Source organism: Notothenia rossii (assembly GCF_949606895.1).
Source record: "Notothenia rossii genome assembly, chromosome: 5".
Lineage (NCBI taxonomy): Eukaryota > Metazoa > Chordata > Actinopteri > Perciformes > Nototheniidae > Notothenia > Notothenia rossii.
Genome location: NC_136903.1, coordinates 4,376,567 through 4,395,211, shown reverse-complemented (window position 1 = coordinate 4,395,211; position 18,645 = coordinate 4,376,567). Strand labels below are relative to the sequence as shown.

Sequence of the window (18,645 nt, the reverse complement as noted above, 5' to 3'; positions counted from 1 at the left end):
GAAGGGCCCATACCGAATAATTTCGGTACGGGTACGTATACCGTTACACCCCTAGAATACTGTAAACAGTGAACATTTGTGGCTGAATTTAGCTGAAAATGCAGAAAAAGCTGAATATGTTATTAGCTGAATGGTAGCTGCTTTTAGCTACAAAAATGCAGAAAAAGCTTAATATTTAAAAGAAAAGGTTTAAAAAAAGGTATAAACAACAACATGTATAGCCTTGATATCCCGAAATAGCTGAATAATGTAATAGTTGAATGGTTTCTGCAGCTAAAAATAGGCTGAAGGAGTCAAATATCAGATGTAAGTAGTAGTGAATGAATTTGTATTAAGAAGAGAAAATAAATTAAAAAGGCTTGGGAAAGCAGCAGAATATTTGAACTGCAAACTTTTGAACTAACTTGATGGTGAATTATCTGTCGCCATGGCAACAGCATTTGATGACAATATGCTTATATGTGTTGATGGCTGCATCGTTACCAAACCTGTGAAGTTTTGGGCCATTTCGAGCATTTTCACTGAAGTTATGAGAAAACCGTGTTTCATGATGAGCATTGTGTTGCCATGGCAACAGCATTTGAAGAAATCTCAAAACTGTCCCGTTGATGTCTTCACGGCTGGACTGTTGGCACACATGTGAAGTTTGAGCACTTTTTGAACATTTTCATAGGAGTTATACATTACATTAGGAGGTTACATTACTCTCTCTCTTCTCTTGATCGCCCTCTCTCTTCTCTTGATCACCCTCTCAATCTTCTATTGCTCTCCCTCTCTTCTCTTGATCGCCCTCTCTCTCTTCTCTTGATCACCCTCTCAATCTTCGATCGCCCTTCCTCTCTTCTCTTGATTGCCCTCTCTCTCTTCTCTTGATCGCCCTCTCTCTCTTCTCTTGATCACCCTCTCACTCTTCTATCACCCTCTCTCTCTTCTCTTGAACGCCCTCTCTCTCTTCTCTTGATCAACCTCTCACTCTTCTATCACCCTCTCTCTCTTCTCTTGATCGCCCTCTCTCTCTTCTCTTGATCGCCCTCTCTCTTCTCTTGATCGCCCTCTCACTCTTCATCGCCCTCTCACTCTTCTATCGCCCTCTATCTCTTCTCTTGATCGCCCTCTCTCTTCTCTTGATCAACCTCTCACTCTTCTATCACCCTCTCTCTCTTCTCTTGATCGCCCTCTCTCTCTTCTCTTGATCGCCCTCTCTCTTCTCTTGATCGCCCTCTCACTCTTCATCGCCCTCTCACTCTTCTATCGCCCTCTCTCTCTTCTCTTGATCGCCCTCTCTCTCTTCTCTTGATCACCCTCTCACTCTTCTATCACCCTCTCTCTCTTCTCTTGATCGCCCTCTATCTCTTCTCTTGATCACCCTCTCAATCTTTGATCGCCCTCCCTCTCTTTATTGCCCTCTCTCTCTTCTCTTGATCGCCCTCTCTGTCTTCTCTTGATCATCCTCTCACTCTTCTATCACCCTCTCTCTCTTCTCTTGAACGCCCTCTCTCTCTCTTCTCTTGATCAACCTCTCACTCTTCTATCACCCTCTCTCTCTTCTCTTGATCGCCCTCTCTCTCTTCTCTTGATCACCCTATTTCTCTTCTCTTGATCGCCCTCTCTCACTCCTCTTGATTGCCCCCTCTCTCTTCTCTTGATCACCCTCTCACAGGAGAACACTTCACTGTAGGGTTTCTGCCATGCCACTTTAGTTTGACTCTCTCTCTTCTCTTCTCTCTCTTCTCTTGATCGCCCTCTCTCACTCCTCTTGATCGCCCCCTCTCTCTTCTCTTGATCACCCTCTCACAGGAGAACACTTCACTGTAGGGTTTCTGCCATGCCACTTTAGTTTGACTCTCTCTCTTCTCTTCTCTCTCTTCTCTTGATCGCCCTCTCTCTCTTCTCTTGATCGCCCTCTCTCTCTTCTCTTGATCACCCTCTCACTTTTCTATCACCCTCTCTTTCTTCTATTTAAAGATATTAAATGTAAGTAGTAGTAGTAGTGAAACCCAGAGATCAAAGGTTACCATGGTGACGATTTATGACGATTTACCAACTGCAGCACTGAGTCCCATTAGGAATGCATTGAGGATTATATCTGACAATTTTGCCACCTGTTCAAAAACTATGGCTCCTATAAAAAAATTACCAGACCGTGAGCATCAGGGAACCCCAATGAAGTGATGTATGTTTGTTTTAATGGTTTTGTGTGTAAAATGTGGAGATGGGTGCAGTTTGTCTAAAGCAGGGATGGGCAAATGGCGGACCGGGGGCTGCATGCAGCCCCCACCTCCTCTTTTTGCGGCCCTCAGATTAATTTATAAACAATGTAATTAATAAAAAATAAAAAAAGGTACTGATACCGTCCACTAGACTCATAGTTACGTCGCGAGCTGCGTACGTGATTTCAAATACCGCAAAATAATCTGTGACGCATTTCTGTGCATTGTGTTTGAAACACTCTCAAGAAACACCGGCTGTTGTTATGCCTGCTGTGACGTTAAGTTGCCTCTTGTAATTATGCCTTTACAAGCTTAAAAGTTGTATTTATCATCTGAATTTGGTGAAACAAGTTTAATATTCTAAACACCAAGACTTTGTTTATTTGAAATCAGATGAAAACAAACTGTCACAGACTCTGCCGTGTTATCTATGATTATTATACGCTTTTCATTCATAATTTCAGCGGGAGGGAGGGGGAGCGGCGCTGAGGAACAGCAGAGTGCGGGCTGACAGGTGTCTGTGTTGACACTCCCCTTATTGTGCGTCAGCAGAGACAGGCTACAAGTGTCTTAGGTTCAAGTTATATATATATATATATATATATATATATATATATATATATATATATATATATATATATATATATATAAAATAGGACTATTTTAAAGTATGCAGATGACTGTAATTGTTAGTAGGCTCCAGGACAATGAGACCAGCCACGGCCCTGTCATTGACGACTTTGTCAGGTGGTGTGAGGAGTCCTATCTACAACTGAACATAAGCAAAACCAAGGACATGATCATTGATTTTAGAAGACATCCCCACATACATGAAGTCTTAACAATCCAGAATCAGAAAGTAGAATTTGTGCAATCATACAAATATCTCGGGACAATTATTGACTCAAAATGGAGGTCTGATCCAAACGGTGAAGCCGTGTGCAAAAGGGAGCACCAGCGTTTGTACTTTCTTAAGAAATTGTCCTATTTTAACATTGACAAAACCATGATGATTATGTTTTATCGTTCTTTTGTCGAGTCACTTCTGTCTTTTTCAGTAATGTCATGGTTTGGTGACCTGACTTTAAAGAGCAGGAAACTCTCTGAGTCAGATCGTCAAGTGACCCAGCAGGCTGACTGGTGAGCCACAGCTAAACCTGGAGACCCTGTACCTCAGGCAGTTACAGCGGTTATCCAGCTCCATATTAGACGATGACTCCCACCCTCTGCACTCAGAATTCAAGCTTCTTCCTTCGGGCCGGAGGTTACTCGTCCCAAGGAGTAGAACGAAGCGGTATAAAAACAGCTTTATCCCAGCAGCTATTGCACAAATTAACACATCATAGGAGCGTCACACAGATGCCTATTTTTATTTATTTATTTAATTGTGAATTTTGAATGTCCATGTTTGTACTAGTGTTTTCCTTCTTAAAATGTTTTTTAAATATTTTGAGATTTGGTTGAGCAGGGTTTACTTGTATTTTTACTCGTCCTTTATTAGAGATGTGTCTGTTGTTTGTGTTTGTTTTTAGTGTCAGGATGGAACCCTTGTCTTTTTCTCTGCAAACAGAATCTACCTACGGGTACAAATAAATAACCTAAACCTGAACCTGAAGTTAGACAACTAATGTCTGGGTTAGTGTTCATGACTTCATGTTTATGTCATCTTAATGGTTAATCTCAATGCACACACATTTTCCGTGCTTTCCAATAGTTTAAAATAGTTTGATTCCACAGTTAAATAACCTGTTCAATACAAACATGCCACTTGTAAAAATGAAATAACATTTCTGTGAACTGATATTTGTTTAGTGAGCTTACTAGAGGATGTTCGCTGAAAGATTGTAAAATGGCAATGAAGATGTCAGAGTTAGTATATTTGTTAATAATTACATACAACACGTGGAATTTGTGTGTGTGTGTGTGTGTTCCAAGTAAATCTGCGGCCCCCTGGTGGCCAGTACATCCATTATGTGGCCCCCACCACCATCAAAGTTGCCCATCCCTCGTCTAAAGTGTATTTCTCTCTGTTCTGATGAGACTTCCGGAAAAATGTAACATGGGAATCAATTGGGAGCTAGGTGGACTTTTTGTCTCTTCATGCCATCAAGAGGCATTTTGTTTAATATGTTTTCTTATTTTCCAACCTAGGAGAGGTTTTCCTACGTTTTTCATGAAAAGATATGTCTGAGTAGTGTAGGGTTTGGGAATTATGGCAAGTTTAAAACATTTTTGGGGAGAATTGACCTTTCGCAAAGCCACGCCCCTAAATGCCCGTTGTCCAATCATATTCGATCACGTGCGCGGCTCCCTGTGGAAGTCCGACAAGCTTAGCGTTCAAATTCATTGCGAAAATGGTGAAGCGTTGTGCTTATGGTCTTTGCAAATCGGATAGCAGATATCCCATAAGCTTAGAGGGGGGGGGGTGATATTTTACCCGTTTCCTAAACCCAAAACCCGAGAGGAGAGATGCCGCCAGTGGATAAAGAAATGCGGCAGGCCCCATGCCCAGCTGAATATGGCGAATATCAACAAACACAAATACGTTTGCTCCAAGGTAAATACGTGCTAACGTAGCTAGCTAGCTAGCAAAGATTACATTCACAAATTAACTAACTAATTTAATTAACTAATTTCACTAACTAACGTTAGCTAAAGTCACACGACTACAGCTGTAAGCTGTGTGCTTCTAGGTCATTTTGACCAAGTATATCACTTGATGCATAATAATGTCTGAACAGCTGAGCTCCGTTATTAGTCTACCTGTGGTCAAAGTACAAACAAGAAAGCCAACAGGCAATCATTCATTTATATTTTGCTTTAATCTTTGTAGCATTTTGTTAATGGCAAGCCTACTGCCGACTTCCCTAATCCTGCTGCACAAGTGGGCACCCCGACCCCCACAAAGGAACAACAAGGTGGATGCAGAAAGCCACCAAGGAAACGGTAGTTAACTTTAGACAAACTACAACATTTAATGCCTCTTGTGATTGTATTGTTTTATTCCAAAATAATAATAATAATTCCGTCGAATTTGACATACAGCTCATGTGGTTTTTCACTCTTGCACTGCGACCTGTATGCAAGTGCCTCTATTGATGTTGTGCCTCCCTCTTTTCTAATGTTTATACTGTGGATATAACCCTCCATAGCGTATTGTAGCCCCTTTTGTCGGGACCTGGAGGATATTGCTGCGTTATTGCTCCAAAAGGAGTCTGTTAAGGCGACTCCGACGTTACGGAGACCCTCCATTATGGCTTTGTTTAACGCATCTGGCTCTCAGCTTGTCGGACTAGCAACAGTAACCAAGGGGGGGCGTGGCTTTGCGAAAGGTCAATTGCATGCACTCCTGCACTCTGTTTTGAGATCAAAGCACTCTAGACTTAATGAGCTGCTCCATCCACACTAATGTTAAAATCCGAAAAAGGCCTCTCTACCAAGCTCCAAACTAAGATCAATATCTCAAAAAATGTAAAAGATATCAAAAATAAAAATCATGAATGAAGTGTCGAGCTGAAAGTATGTGGAAGGAGTAGCATTTGGCGCAAGGTGTAGGAAAAGAGGATTTGAAGGTATCTCCCATTGACTTCCATGTTTAAAAAATAGTTTAAAAAGCTGAATATTTCAAAAAGTAAAACATATTATTTTAAAGTTGAAGGTTCCTGAAAAGGCTGAATAGTGTAATATTTGAATGGTTTCTGTAGCTGAAAATAAGCTGAAGTTATGGAGAGCCAAAGTATTGGCTGAAATAAGAAGAATAAAGATTTGAAGTACTATAGTGGAATGCTGTAAACAACATTTGCACTAATAAAGATTCAAAGACCTAGAGTGGAATGCTGTGGCACAGCCTTCGCACTAAATATATGTAATATTTAAGTTAAACATTTTCCCTGGCTGCGGCGCTGAGTAGCACTTCCTGTCTGAGCAGAGCTGAGGCTTTGAGTTCATACAGGAAACAGGTCCGGAAATGAGCCAAAGCTAATACTAGCTGTGACGTTACCCTGTCTAAACTTCACTAGCCAGAGTTTAGTCACTGGGTTTGGTTTTAAACCTGCTTTGTACTTAAGTCTAAATGTAAACGTTTTTATCTTAAAAGACACATTTATACGGCCTAATATTCACTATATGTCTGAACAGACGTACCAGCCTCAGATTCTGATTAAACTAAACCCTGTTCAAATATGTTGTATTAATGTTTTCTCTGTAGTTTACTCACCAGTGTTTGGAATAAGTTCTGCTGTGTTGTTGAGAAAAGCTGCTGGATTCAGTCGAGTGTTTCTTCAGAGAAACAGAGACACGTCTGTTCTGTCGCTCAGACAAGCTTTCACTTTCATTTCTGGGAAGTTGAAGCTCTTCTCTTTCAGTGTAGCTCCACCTCTCAGTGGCCCGTCACCAAGAGGGAGTGGAGGAGGAACTACAAGAGCAACAAGGCCTTTCTTTCTCCAACGGGTGAGACACCGCCAACACTTCAACTCCCATAATCCTTTCTGCTGCAAACACTACAAATACCATCGATCTCACAGAGTTTAAATGACTTAGTTGTTCTGTGTTTTGGAGCTGAAATACTACAGGTGACAGAAAAAGAGAAAAGCAAACATTATTAACTTGATTTAGATTTGTATTTAAGATATTTTAGGGGCAACAATTTCATATTCTACTTCCTTCACTTTAGCTTCCTTTCTCTTCCATACAATGTTTCCTATTAAAATAAACTGCAATTCCTTGTCAAGGTAAACTATGTTATCCCGTATTAGAGTTCCAGTTTTAAACACAAGTTAACTGTTGAAAACACTGAAACACTGCTTGTTTATGTCTAGAAACATCAGGTTTGGATTTTAATAATCACATTATATAATAATTTATGGATGGATGAAAAAGACAACAAAGCTTTTGGTTTCCACGGACTAATTAGAAACATATTTGTGATAATAATAATAATAATAATAATAATAATAATAATAATAATAATGATAATAATGGGTTTCATTTATAAAGCACTTCATATTTGACTTAAAATCCTGAAGTGCAGTGAGCATGAACAGTATAAAAACATTACACAATACGGTCAAATTAATAAAAAGCAATACAAAAAAACAATACAAATAAAATAAAATAAAAGGGGGGTAATAAATAAATAAGAGGTCTAGGGAAAGGCTCTATTGAACAGATGGGTTTTGAGGCCTTTTTTAAAGGCCTCCACGGTCTGTGGTGCTCTCACGTGGTCGGGGAGAGCGTTCCACAGACTGGGGGCAGCCGAGCAGAAGGCCCGGTCTCCCATAGTACAGAGCCTAGTCCTGGGGGGTTTGAGGAGGTTGGAGTTGCTGGAGCGGGTGGTCCGCAAGGAGGTATGGGGGGTGAGGAGTTCCTTGAGGTAGGGAGGGGCAGTTCCATGGATACACTGGTGGGTGAGGACCGAGACCTTGAATTCGATCCTCAGTTCCACGGGGAGCCAGTGTAGTCAGGGCTCGACATTATAAATGGCCCGCTGGCCCGGAAGCACTATTTAGACACCCCGGGCCAGCATAACGTACTTTCCACTTGCCCGCTCGGGCCACTAAAAATATTGCTTTAAAAAAAAGAATTGTCCTGTGGTATTGGTATTTTGACTTGCAATTTAGTTAAATTGTTTCGTAAATTAACGCTACAACATAGCGTTTTGTGAGTCGGTTGTTGCTGTTGGGTGAAAAGCAAACAGCTGTTTGCTGCGGAGCGCAGCGCGAGCAGGCTCCCGTGAGCGGGAGCGCGCTCCTTCACTACAGACTATCGCGCCACCTAACCATTCGCCAAAATGTTTTTAATACCAGCGGTAACCGGCCAAGCGCCGGGCAAAAAACAAATCTTCAAATAAAAGAAAGTCACCGGAGGAGTTAAAGGAGAGTGACAGGGAGTATGAGAAGAAGAGAGAGAGAACGTTTCAGCCAGCTTGATCGATGGAGTTGGCTTCTAGTGGTGCAGTGACGCGTTCTAAAACCCTTTTATAATCTATCGAGTACATGTATGATTCGAAAATTATAAAAGTAAGGTAGACATGTGGAGATTATCCGGCTGAACAAAACGTGCATTCATCAAACAGGTTTGTTTTCCACCGATCTTATTTCCAGCTATTTTCCAAAACCCTGTGGAGAAATCCCATTGCTTTTTTTCGAGGGAACCAGCCGCTTACTTCCTGGTTTTAGGACGTGTCACTGCACCTCTCAATATGATGCCAATATAAACAAGGTCTTCTGTCGGCTCTGTACATCAATGCCGACCTATGCTGACAAGTAAGTGAAGAGTAGAAAATATAAAAGGTATTGGCAAATGTCAAAATTGGGAAATGTCCCAGCAGTTTAGGAGAATGAAGGTTTTAATCTAATCTATTACATAGCCATTACATTTCTAACTCCTAATGACAGGAAGGCAGAAAGCGCATTATACAAATAATAATGCTCATAATAATAGCAGAATTGTTTTAACAATGACCACAATATCATTATTTTAATAAACCAAATATGAACAATTGAGGAGAATGAGGAAGAACCGATGATTCAAATGTTGTATTACAAGTAGTAATGTAGTTAGTGCATAAATTACTATTGCAACAAATGTGTTCATTTTCTTCATTATAAGTCGATTTTCTTTTGGACGAATGCTCCGGGCCAGTGATAATACAATTACACCGGCCCAGAGGGCCAGTGGCATTTTACCCTTAATGTCTACCCCTGGTAGTGCTTTAAGGATGGGGGTGATGTGATTGTATTTGCGCACCCTCATCAGGATCCTAGCAGCGCTGTTCTGAATGTATTGGAGCCTCTGGATGCTTTTGTTAGGGATCCCGATGAGGAGTGCATTGCAGTAGTCCAGCCTGGAGGAGACAAAGGCGTGGTCTAGCTTTTCGGCGTCAGACAGAGTGAGTGTGGGGCGGAGTTTGGCGATGTTCCTGAGGTGATAAAAGGAGTTCTTGCACAGCTGTTTAATGTGAGCCTCAAAGGTCAGATGGGCGTCCATTTTCACACCCAGGTTGGTGACTGTTGAGGAGAGGGTAATGTCCTGGCCGGAGAAGGTGGTGATGGTGGATGACCGAACCTGGTGTGGGGTGCCAACTATAATGGCTTCGGTCTTGGAGCTGTTGAGTTTCAGGAAGTTTTGCTTCATCCACGCCTGTATATCCTCCAGGCAGGCAGTGAGTGTGGGTGAAGGCAGGGCTGCAGAGGAGGTAGGGTTGATCCTGAGGTACAGTTGGGTGTCATCAGCGTAACAATGGAACGATACTCCATGTCGGCTGATGATAGAGCCAAGGGGGAGCATGTAGAGTGTGAAAAGGGTGGGGCCGAGAACTGATCCTTGAGGGACACCACAGGTGACGTCGTGGGTGCCCGACTCTGCCTCGCCCAAGGAGACGTACTCTGTTCTCCCGGTGAGGTATGATCAGAACCAGTCAAGGGGAGAGTCAGAGAGTCCGATGGTGGAGTGCAGACGATGGAGGAGGATGCCGTGATCGACGGTGTCGAAAGCTGCAGTGAGATCGAGGAGGATGAGGAGAGAGGGAGAGCCAGCATCAGCCGTCATCAGCAGGTCGTTGGTGACCCTGACCAGGGCAGTTTCTGTGCTGTGGCCTGAGCGGAAACCAGACTGGAACTTCTCAAATAAGTTGTTGGAGTTTAGGTGGTCCTGGAGCTGAGCAGCAACTAGTTTTTCCAGCACCTTTGACAGAAATGGAAGGTTGGAAATGGGTCTGTAGTTGGCCAGGACTCCCGGGTCAAGGGAGGGTTTTTTGAGACGAGGTTTGATGACAGCGGTTTTTAGGGCAGAGGGGACATGGCCAGCCTGGAGAGAGAGGTTTACGATCTTAGTGATCATGGGGCTCATGGTACAGATGTACGATTTCACCAGAGCTGACGGAAGGGGGTCCAGCACACAGGTCTCCGGAGGGCTTCATCCTCCTAACGATGCCCTCAACCTCTCGCTGAGAGATGTCCGTGAAACAGCGAAGAGGCCGGGTTGTCCCGGGCTGTGGGTCAGCAGTTGGAACTGGAGGTGCAGAGGGGCTAGAGAGGATGGAGCGGATGGTGTCAACTTTGTTTTTGAAGAAGGCAGCAAAGTTATATGATATATCAAAAATGAATCAAATGTTTTACCTCAAATCGTAATTGAAAATGCAGTTTAGTTCATACAATTAAGGAGAAACAGAACAAAAAATGTGTGATGTATAGAAAACAGCAACATGCTTTTGTATCCCAGTAAACCGAAAAGTTGTAACAATAATAATACTTTTTTTTTTTTGTGACCCTCTTTTTAATAATTTTCCACATTTTATAATTTGGCAATGGATCCCTCCTACTCATCCTTCTGCATATCAAGGTTTTTATATATCGACATATTTTACATAAAGGATATCACCAGATCACCAGGTTTGATGTTTCTACATCAGTGTTATTTACAGATGCACTTAACAGTTGACTAATGCTTTATAAAGGGAAGACATCCTTTTCTTTCTCGTAAATGATGAATACATCAAAACAATAGTATTTAAGATACACAGAAGGCATTTTGGACTTGGGTTGATTCTCATCTGTGTTCTCAGTGTGTGTTCAGGCGGAAGACACCTTATCCATTTTTAAGACTAGGATTGAGACTCAGCTTTTTGATGAAGCTTAGAGGGCTGCCTAGAATCAGCCCTTAGTTTTGCTGCTACAAGCATAGACTGCCCAGAGTGTTGTTTGTCTGTCACCTGGCAGGTTCTCAGCATTAAAGGCTTCACCTGGGTCATAATGTTTTTTTTTATTTTTTTTAATGTTTTCGGATTTCACATCAACAGGAAGTCCGGTTAACTAAAATGTCCGTGCGGAACAATACCCCAACCCATAGATCCGTGGGTGAATAATGTCAATCACCACATTACACACGTCCCTTCACATTTAAATTTACATTTACATTAAAGTATTTCGTGAGGCCTTCTACAATGTTTTTAAATATAATTAAGACTTGTGTCTTGTCTGCTGGTCTCCACTGCTGGTTAATATTGAAATAGATGCAGCTTAACTCACGCTTTAGTTATATTAATTGATGGTTAAGTTAAATCAACATAAAACAGAACTCCTCATTAACTTGTAGGCTACAGTTAATGTACTCACCAGTGTTTTGCAGAGATTCTGCTGTGTTGTTGAGAAAAGCTGCTGGAGTCAGTCGAGTGTTTCTTCAAAGAGAAGCAGGGAGACGTGCAGCTGTTCTGTCGCTCAGACAAACTTTCACTTTTAATCCTGAGAAGTTGAAGCTCTCTTATTCTTTCAGTGTTGCTCCACCTCTCAGTGACCCGTCGCCAAGAGGGAGTGGAGGAGGATCATTCAGATAATTTACTGAAAGAATAATAATTAAACCACATTGAAAACACCCAAGAAGCAAAGATTGTGCCCCTAAATGATCCTAGTTTTGTTTGCTGACTGCTGCATTAGTAGTACACGAGTAGTTTAATCTACAGTAATGCATCCTATTCTATAAGATAATCATATGTTTGACGGTCTGTCTTTAGTCAACTTTTCACAGATATTCTTTGTGACGATGCATTTTCAAGCTGATCCCAGAAGTGTTTTGATTTTGTTATATAGCTTAAAAAATTAACAATTCTCTCAACACATCGACTAAATGATCGTATTACGGTTCAGTTTATCACAAACATTCAGGATCAACACATTTGGAGACGCATGGAGGGGACGGGGAGAGAAAAACTGTATCCTGGAAAATACTTGAAGTTAAAAAGTTAATGTGTACCTCTGAGATGTAGTAAAAGTATAAAGTAGCATATAATGAGAATAACGCGTATAAGAAAGCCTTCCTTCATTTTGTCCTTGAGTAAAGGTACTTAGTTACAGTCACCATTGCCGTTGTCGCATCTAAAAGTGCTCTCTTTGTCCTTCATCAAAAGTTTCAACAACCTCCAAGCTACATAAGTGGACATGTTTTCACGATCAGCCCTATGCAATTAATCTGAATCGGAACTTTAACGAACCGTGTGAGTCAAAGAACGTCATTCCATGTTGCTACTATAATTATGTATTTATTTGTTTTTCAATTAAATCTATGCTTGATTCCTTGTCAGAGAAAACTACTTTTTTTCTGTGTTGTCAAGTTGACTTTCAGCAGATTGGGGGGGAAACTGTTAGGAGGCAGGAGAAGAAGTGAAGTGGGGGGGGGAAGATGGAGGCAGCAGCAGCTTTTCCTTCCCGCAGTGAAACTAACGCCTCATCGCTGGTAATGTCTTGTCACAGTTAATGTTCGCTGCAGTCTGCTGTCATTTAGCGGCGGGGGTGGAGGTTATTGTCGGAGCCCTCCCACAATCCACCCGTCCAGAAACAGCCACCAAACAATTGAATCAAAATGAAGTTTTGTTCTTCCCTACGCGGCTGCCATCGTCCTCCGTCGCTTCCTGTTTTGAATCGGTTAACCTTTCTGTTCGGGGGCGTCGCGGCGGGGTCCTGCTCTTCGGATTAGCCGCTGATGCATTTATCAAGAGATGACAAATGAGCTGTCCTTCCAGATGCCTGATTACTTGACCTTTATTCCACAGGAGCTGGGCGGTTACCAGGGAGGGGAGGGGGGTCCTGATGGAGCTAAGTGGTGCCAGTCTTGTATTCGGCAGCCCGTGGTGAGGGGGAAACGCCTGGATGCAACGCCTCGGTGCCGACGTGAACACGAATTAAGAAAGAAGTTATTAAGATTGGCCGCCGCTGAGGGGAGGTAATTGAAAATCTCACTTTCCCCAGAAACAGGCAGAGACCCGACACATCAGTTTCTATTTGAGGCAGAGAGGCTGATGAGTATCACACATTAAAGCCCAGGGAGGGAAATGGTCCTCTTAGTGGTCTCTGACTGGAGATCATTACATGAGAGGGGACTGCGTCGCCCCTGAATGTGGGGACATTTTCTCTCTTTCTTCAGCCAGCTCATTTCTGGTTTCGCCGTGCAGCAGATTGTCATTTACTCCTCTGATTGGGTGTTTTCCACCGCTGTGTCCCTGCTCACAGCCAAGAGGCCTGCTAGTTATCATGGTCCCACATCACAGATGGAGATTTGTTCAGTCTGCGTCGACGAATAAAGGCTGCTGTTAAAGCTGGTCATCACCTGAACCTGCACAACATAAAGAAACCTTGACTCACACTCCTAACGTTATATAAAAAACGTGAATTTGTAAACGTTGAATGATCATGAAAACTCGTCACTTTCTAAAAAAAGTTTTTATTTATTTATTTCCAGTCAGTTTTTCTATTTCAGGCAAATATAAAGGTCCTCAAGATGAGCAAAGAGACTAAGCACTGATCCGACAACAGAGAAAATAAGTTGAAGTCCAGATCATTCATTAACGTCTATTACATGACATGTCACATGTTAGAGGCTTTTATCCAAAGAGACTAACATACATCAGTACTGTGGAAAGTCCCCACAGGAGCAATTTGAGGTGAAGTGTCTCAACGACATGCTGACTGCAGTGGGACTCGAACTTGCTATCCCGATTCGAAGTCCATCATACTATCCACTGAGCCACAGCCTCCTATAATTAAGTGCAAAGAAATGTCAAAAACAACTCTTAAACTATGTGTTAAATGTGTTTGCAAAAGAAAAGACGGCCCGCTTCTCAAGCCTTTCCAGAGGACATTGAAAGCCGGAGTCTCTTCACATGTTTGTTGCTAAACTTTAGAAATGGAATTTAGGAACTTCATCTGTAAACAAGCCAGGTTTCTGATCAATACCTTTTCTTTTCTTTAAATATCGCTATGACATAAAACAGGTAGTATGTAGATATTATAGGTTTCTAGTCTGCTCGAGTCACTTTTCTCATCTGGTAATAAAACTTTCCAATTTTTCCGTCAACTAACTTGATCAAGCGTCTTCACTTTTGAGTATTTTTTTAATCCTCTGGGTTCTGGAGAGCGAGGTCAGGACTTCATCAGGGGCCTCGGGGGCCCTCGGAGCCCCTCTCTCTGCAGGAGATGAGGGGATCAGCAGGGTGTGAAATAGCCGTAGTGATTGCTCCGAGGCCACGAGGCCTCCAGCCCATTCGCAGCCCTGTCAGCTCTCTAATGGAGCCGCGGAGATTGGAGACGAACCCCCATCACACTGTTAAAGGTACAGTCAACCATAAAGACATAAACTGCTGGAAAGTGAACACTAAGTTTCTTCAGAGTGTTAAAGTGCTAAAGTTTAGTCTGCAACAGCATAGACGCCTGATTCATCAATCACTTCCTGTGTTCTCCTTCAAGGAACAATCAGAAACAGACTCAGTATTTTTTTCCAATTCATGTTTGGATTTATTGTTAATTTGGAGAAATATAACTTTACTTTCCCAGCTGCTGCGTTGGAGTATCTATCCGTGTTTTAGCAGCTTCTGAACTGACTGAAAAGGCATGTGATGTTAGATTTGCATTTTTGCTTGGTGGCTCTTTCAACAAGCTATGGACAGACGTCTGTTTGTTGGTGGTAAAGAGTAAGGACCCCAGCAGCATCTGAATAGACTGAGGAGACGTGCAGCACGCTAACTAGGTAACGGACGTTGTTAGCAAGGCACTTTTCCCGCTTAATTTCTGTTTGGTGGCTCGTTCAATAAGCTCGGTGTAGAACAAGGTGTGTGTTCAACTTGAGTAGCTTCATTCATATATGGTGTTACATTATTTGATTGACTGTATGGAAAAACAAAGTAGGTGGAGAGTCAACAGCAATCTGACCTGTTGAAAAAACCGGGGCACTATTGTTTAAATCATACGTGATTTACTGCTCAGATATGTAGGGGAGAAGGGGGTAAGTTGGGCCAGGGGGTAAGTTGAACCACCCCCTTCAACCAGGCAACGCCTTATAGTTGTAATCAAGTGACCAGAAATTATGCAAGCTCCACCCATTTCTCACTGCCTGTGAAAGAGAGATACTCATTGTGGTCTGGTAAGTAAACATTTTTACAAAAACAGGTTTTTTGCTTGTCAAAGTACATTTTCTAGATGTCAGCTGTATCGGCTGTCATGTCAAAAAAAAAGTATCCAGGTTTAAACACATATGTTGTATATGTTGATGTGTTGGCAGCGTATTAAACCATGTGAATCATTAAGCTAAAGATGACTCTGAATTTTAATGCTAGGCAATTTTTTCTGAAATGGTGGTTATGGGGTAAAGTGAACCATGGGCCTTGGGGTAAGTTGAGCCAGTTTTTCAATGGAGAAATGAATGAAAGTAGGCCAAGTTGATAATAAGAGCTCATTGTAGGCTAGATTTAAAGTTGAATTTACCCTGTGTTTGATTGGTAAGATGTATGAAATTGTATCACCATTTGTATGATTACTTTTCCTTTTAAGCTGTTAAAAAAAATCAATCAATTCAATCGAAATGTATATTAACAATATTTGAAAAACTAAGCTTGTATTTGGTTTGTTATTTATTGTTTATAGTTACCTTTAAGATTTGTTGTAGGTATGCCCAGTGGTTCAATTTACCCCCTGACCTGGATCAACTTACCCCTACCCTGGGGCAAGTTGAGCCACAAGACTTTTTTTTTTAAAGAAGTAATATTTTCACTGCCATTGATCAAAAATGAATTATTATCATTGCCATTGCTAGGAGACATCCTGAATTATAGGTGTGTGTTTTCATTTTTACTATGTGTCATTTCTCCTTGCTTAGAGCGAGGACAGCATAACTAAAAGTGGCTCAACGTACCCCACTCTCCCCTATGCTGTAGCAGAAAAACTGTTTTTAATTATCAGACGTGAAAATCATCCCTATTTTATCTCACTCTCAGAAAGACGAGTAAAACCGGAATGTTGAATTCTTTATTTAAAAGAGGTAGTGGATTGAACAGATGCGAATAACCAATAAAAACATTTATCTAACACTTAACCAAATATGAAGCACTTTATAAAATATGTTCCTAAACGAGTTTTGCTCCAATTATAATTGAATATGCTAAAGACCATTACAATTTAAAAGCGTAGTAAACTGTACTTCACAGACAGGAAGTGAGATGGTGGACCGTAAAGTGGGCCAGGCATCTTTTTGATATGTGGAGTGTAAATATAGCCCTCCACCCTCCGCCTAATTGTAGCTGTGTTGTTTTGATATTGTTGAATCCCAGATATGTATAATTCATCACGCAAATAATCTGGAACAAAACAAACTCTCCTCTGAGCTCCCAAGAGGCCGAGCGTCTAATGAGTACACCCCATCAAATATTCATACCTTTGCAAAATATTCTGTCATTTTCCCGGCAACACGCTCGAGCTACACAACATCCAATTACATGCAACAGCATCTTGTAGCATGTGACTGCCTGTTGATCAATGTCATCCAAAAACACTGCAGCGTCTCTCAGTGTGTGACTTTCTGCATTAATGGGGATAGTCACAGATGATGCCCTTGTTGTTGTTGTTGTTGTTGTTAGGTCTTATTTTCTTGTGTTCAAAGTACAATGGGAGCCCATAGTTATGCTGCTATACGTTTAAACTATCGTGGGACTTTCATCTTACGCTTCTCTTTCACTGTACCTGTATTCTCACATGTCCCAAAAAGTTGAAATGTTACTAACTCAGCTTCCCTGGAGTTTGTTGTTGCTGTTTTGGACAGTCCTCCTTGATCCATCTTCATCTTCTTCCTTAATATTGACACATGTATTCTCTTTTTAATTTACACACAACATCTATTGCACGTCTCTGTCCCCAAGGTTTCTTAAAAATGTTTCCGGGTTTCTTTGGGAGTGTTTCCTTATCCGACGTGAGGGTCTAAGGACAGAGGGGGTCGTATCCTGTACTAACTGTAAAGCCCCCTGAGACACATGTCAAAGTTATGATATTGAGCTATATAGATACACTTTTAAACTTTGATTGATTGCTTAAAATGTTTCATTAAGTCGCTGAAATCTTGATTTTCTGGGCTCGGAAAGTGAAGCGTCAGAGAAATGGATGGACTTCAATTCAATCATTCAGAAATCATGTCATGATAAAGTAAATAACTCTCTAATATCTCTAACCAGTTTGACGTGCATTTCTTCAAACACCACACGTATATTTAAGCCAGGGGTCGGCAACCCGCGGCCCTCGAGCCGCATGCGGCCCTTTAAGCCCTCTGCTCTGGCTTCCTTGAGTTTAGACAAAAGTAAGAAGGAAATAAAATAAAGGTATTTGTAGGACTATTTATATTTTGTTGCACGGTTGAAAATGTTTCGTATCTTGTATTTTGAGGTGATACTGTGACACATAAATAAAAAACAAAACGGTTTTAATTAGGTCAACTAAAATATGCGTCACATCCTGCTACGGTCCCGCGCGAGCGCCTTTTCTTGGAGGCGAATAACCTGACCCCCGGCTCGATGAGCGAACTATGGATAAATCAAAGAAAAGTATCCGAGGAACACAGAATTTAATTCTGTGTGGACAGAGTTAAATGCTTTCACAGCAAACGATGCTGGTTTACCGGTATGTTTGATATGTAGAGAGAAGTTGTCAACGGTGCTGCTGCAGCCTTTACGTATCAAGGAACAACACGGGAGAGGAAGACAGCTGACAATCTTCAGTCATAATTCCATGGGGTATGTCATTTATTTCAGAAAACACTTTTTGTTATTTACCATGGAATGCTCTTAATGTCCCGATAGCAATGAATATATTAAATGCTTTGACAATAAATACTTACAAAAATGTATCTCTGGAAGCCGTAGCGCTGTAAAAAGCACGACCAATCATCTGAGCCGGCCCGGCTAAAGTAACTGGATGGCCTACCTGCCTGTCAGCCTTCCATCTGTGCACAAACTTATCTCATGGCCTCATTGGTCATGTGCGCGTTCGTGTGTGTTGGAGGAGGGGCTCTGTAAGAAAGTCTGAAGGAAGAGGCATATTTTTTCCCGTTGTGTATTTTCAAATTCTAGCGCACTCGAGCTGGTTTCTCCATTCTTACCTACTCTACCTTTAACTCTTTTTAGGGTGCAGCTATATGTTTTATTTATTTCAAATTTTAATTATATATATTTTTCCCCTTCAAATGTTCAGAGGACTCCCCAAGTGCTGTGTTTAATTTATTTTAAAGTAGGCCTGTGTATTATTTTTAATTCTCCTTATAGGAGTTCTTTGTTTCTTATTAGAGGTTAACAGTTGTATATAATGTAATAAATAGCCTAATAAATGCAAAAAAACTGTAGTTTTTGTCTGATATAACAATAAATACAACTTTATTAGCTATTAAGCTATGAAATATGTTTTGCGGCTCCAGACAAAAAACATTTTTGGAAAAAGGAGCAAAATGGCTCTTTTGGTCAAAAAGGTTGCAGACCCCTGATTTAAGCAATAGCTCACGACAGGCCGTGGTATATGCTCATTATATCACAGCTAAGGGGCGTGGTTCGGCCCGACGCGAAGCGGAGGGTCGACAACCCCCTTAGCCCAGGCAGTTTGCTTTTCAGCCCAACGGTATACTGTTTTTCTCAGACGCG

At 41.5% G+C, this 18,645-nt stretch overlaps 1 pseudogene across 1 annotated transcript in view; it reads right to left on the bottom strand.

The window, feature by feature from the left end:
* LOC307038451 (E3 ubiquitin-protein ligase TRIM21-like) overlaps window positions 1–6,762 on the bottom strand; it is a 9,164-nt pseudogene extending 2,402 nt beyond the window's left edge. Inside the window, exon 1 of the transcript XR_013810652.1 lies at window positions 6,427–6,762. The product of XR_013810652.1 is annotated as an E3 ubiquitin-protein ligase TRIM21-like (transcript). The remainder of the gene's footprint in view (window positions 1–6,426) is intronic.
* Window positions 6,763–18,645: the final 11,883 nt, after the last annotated feature.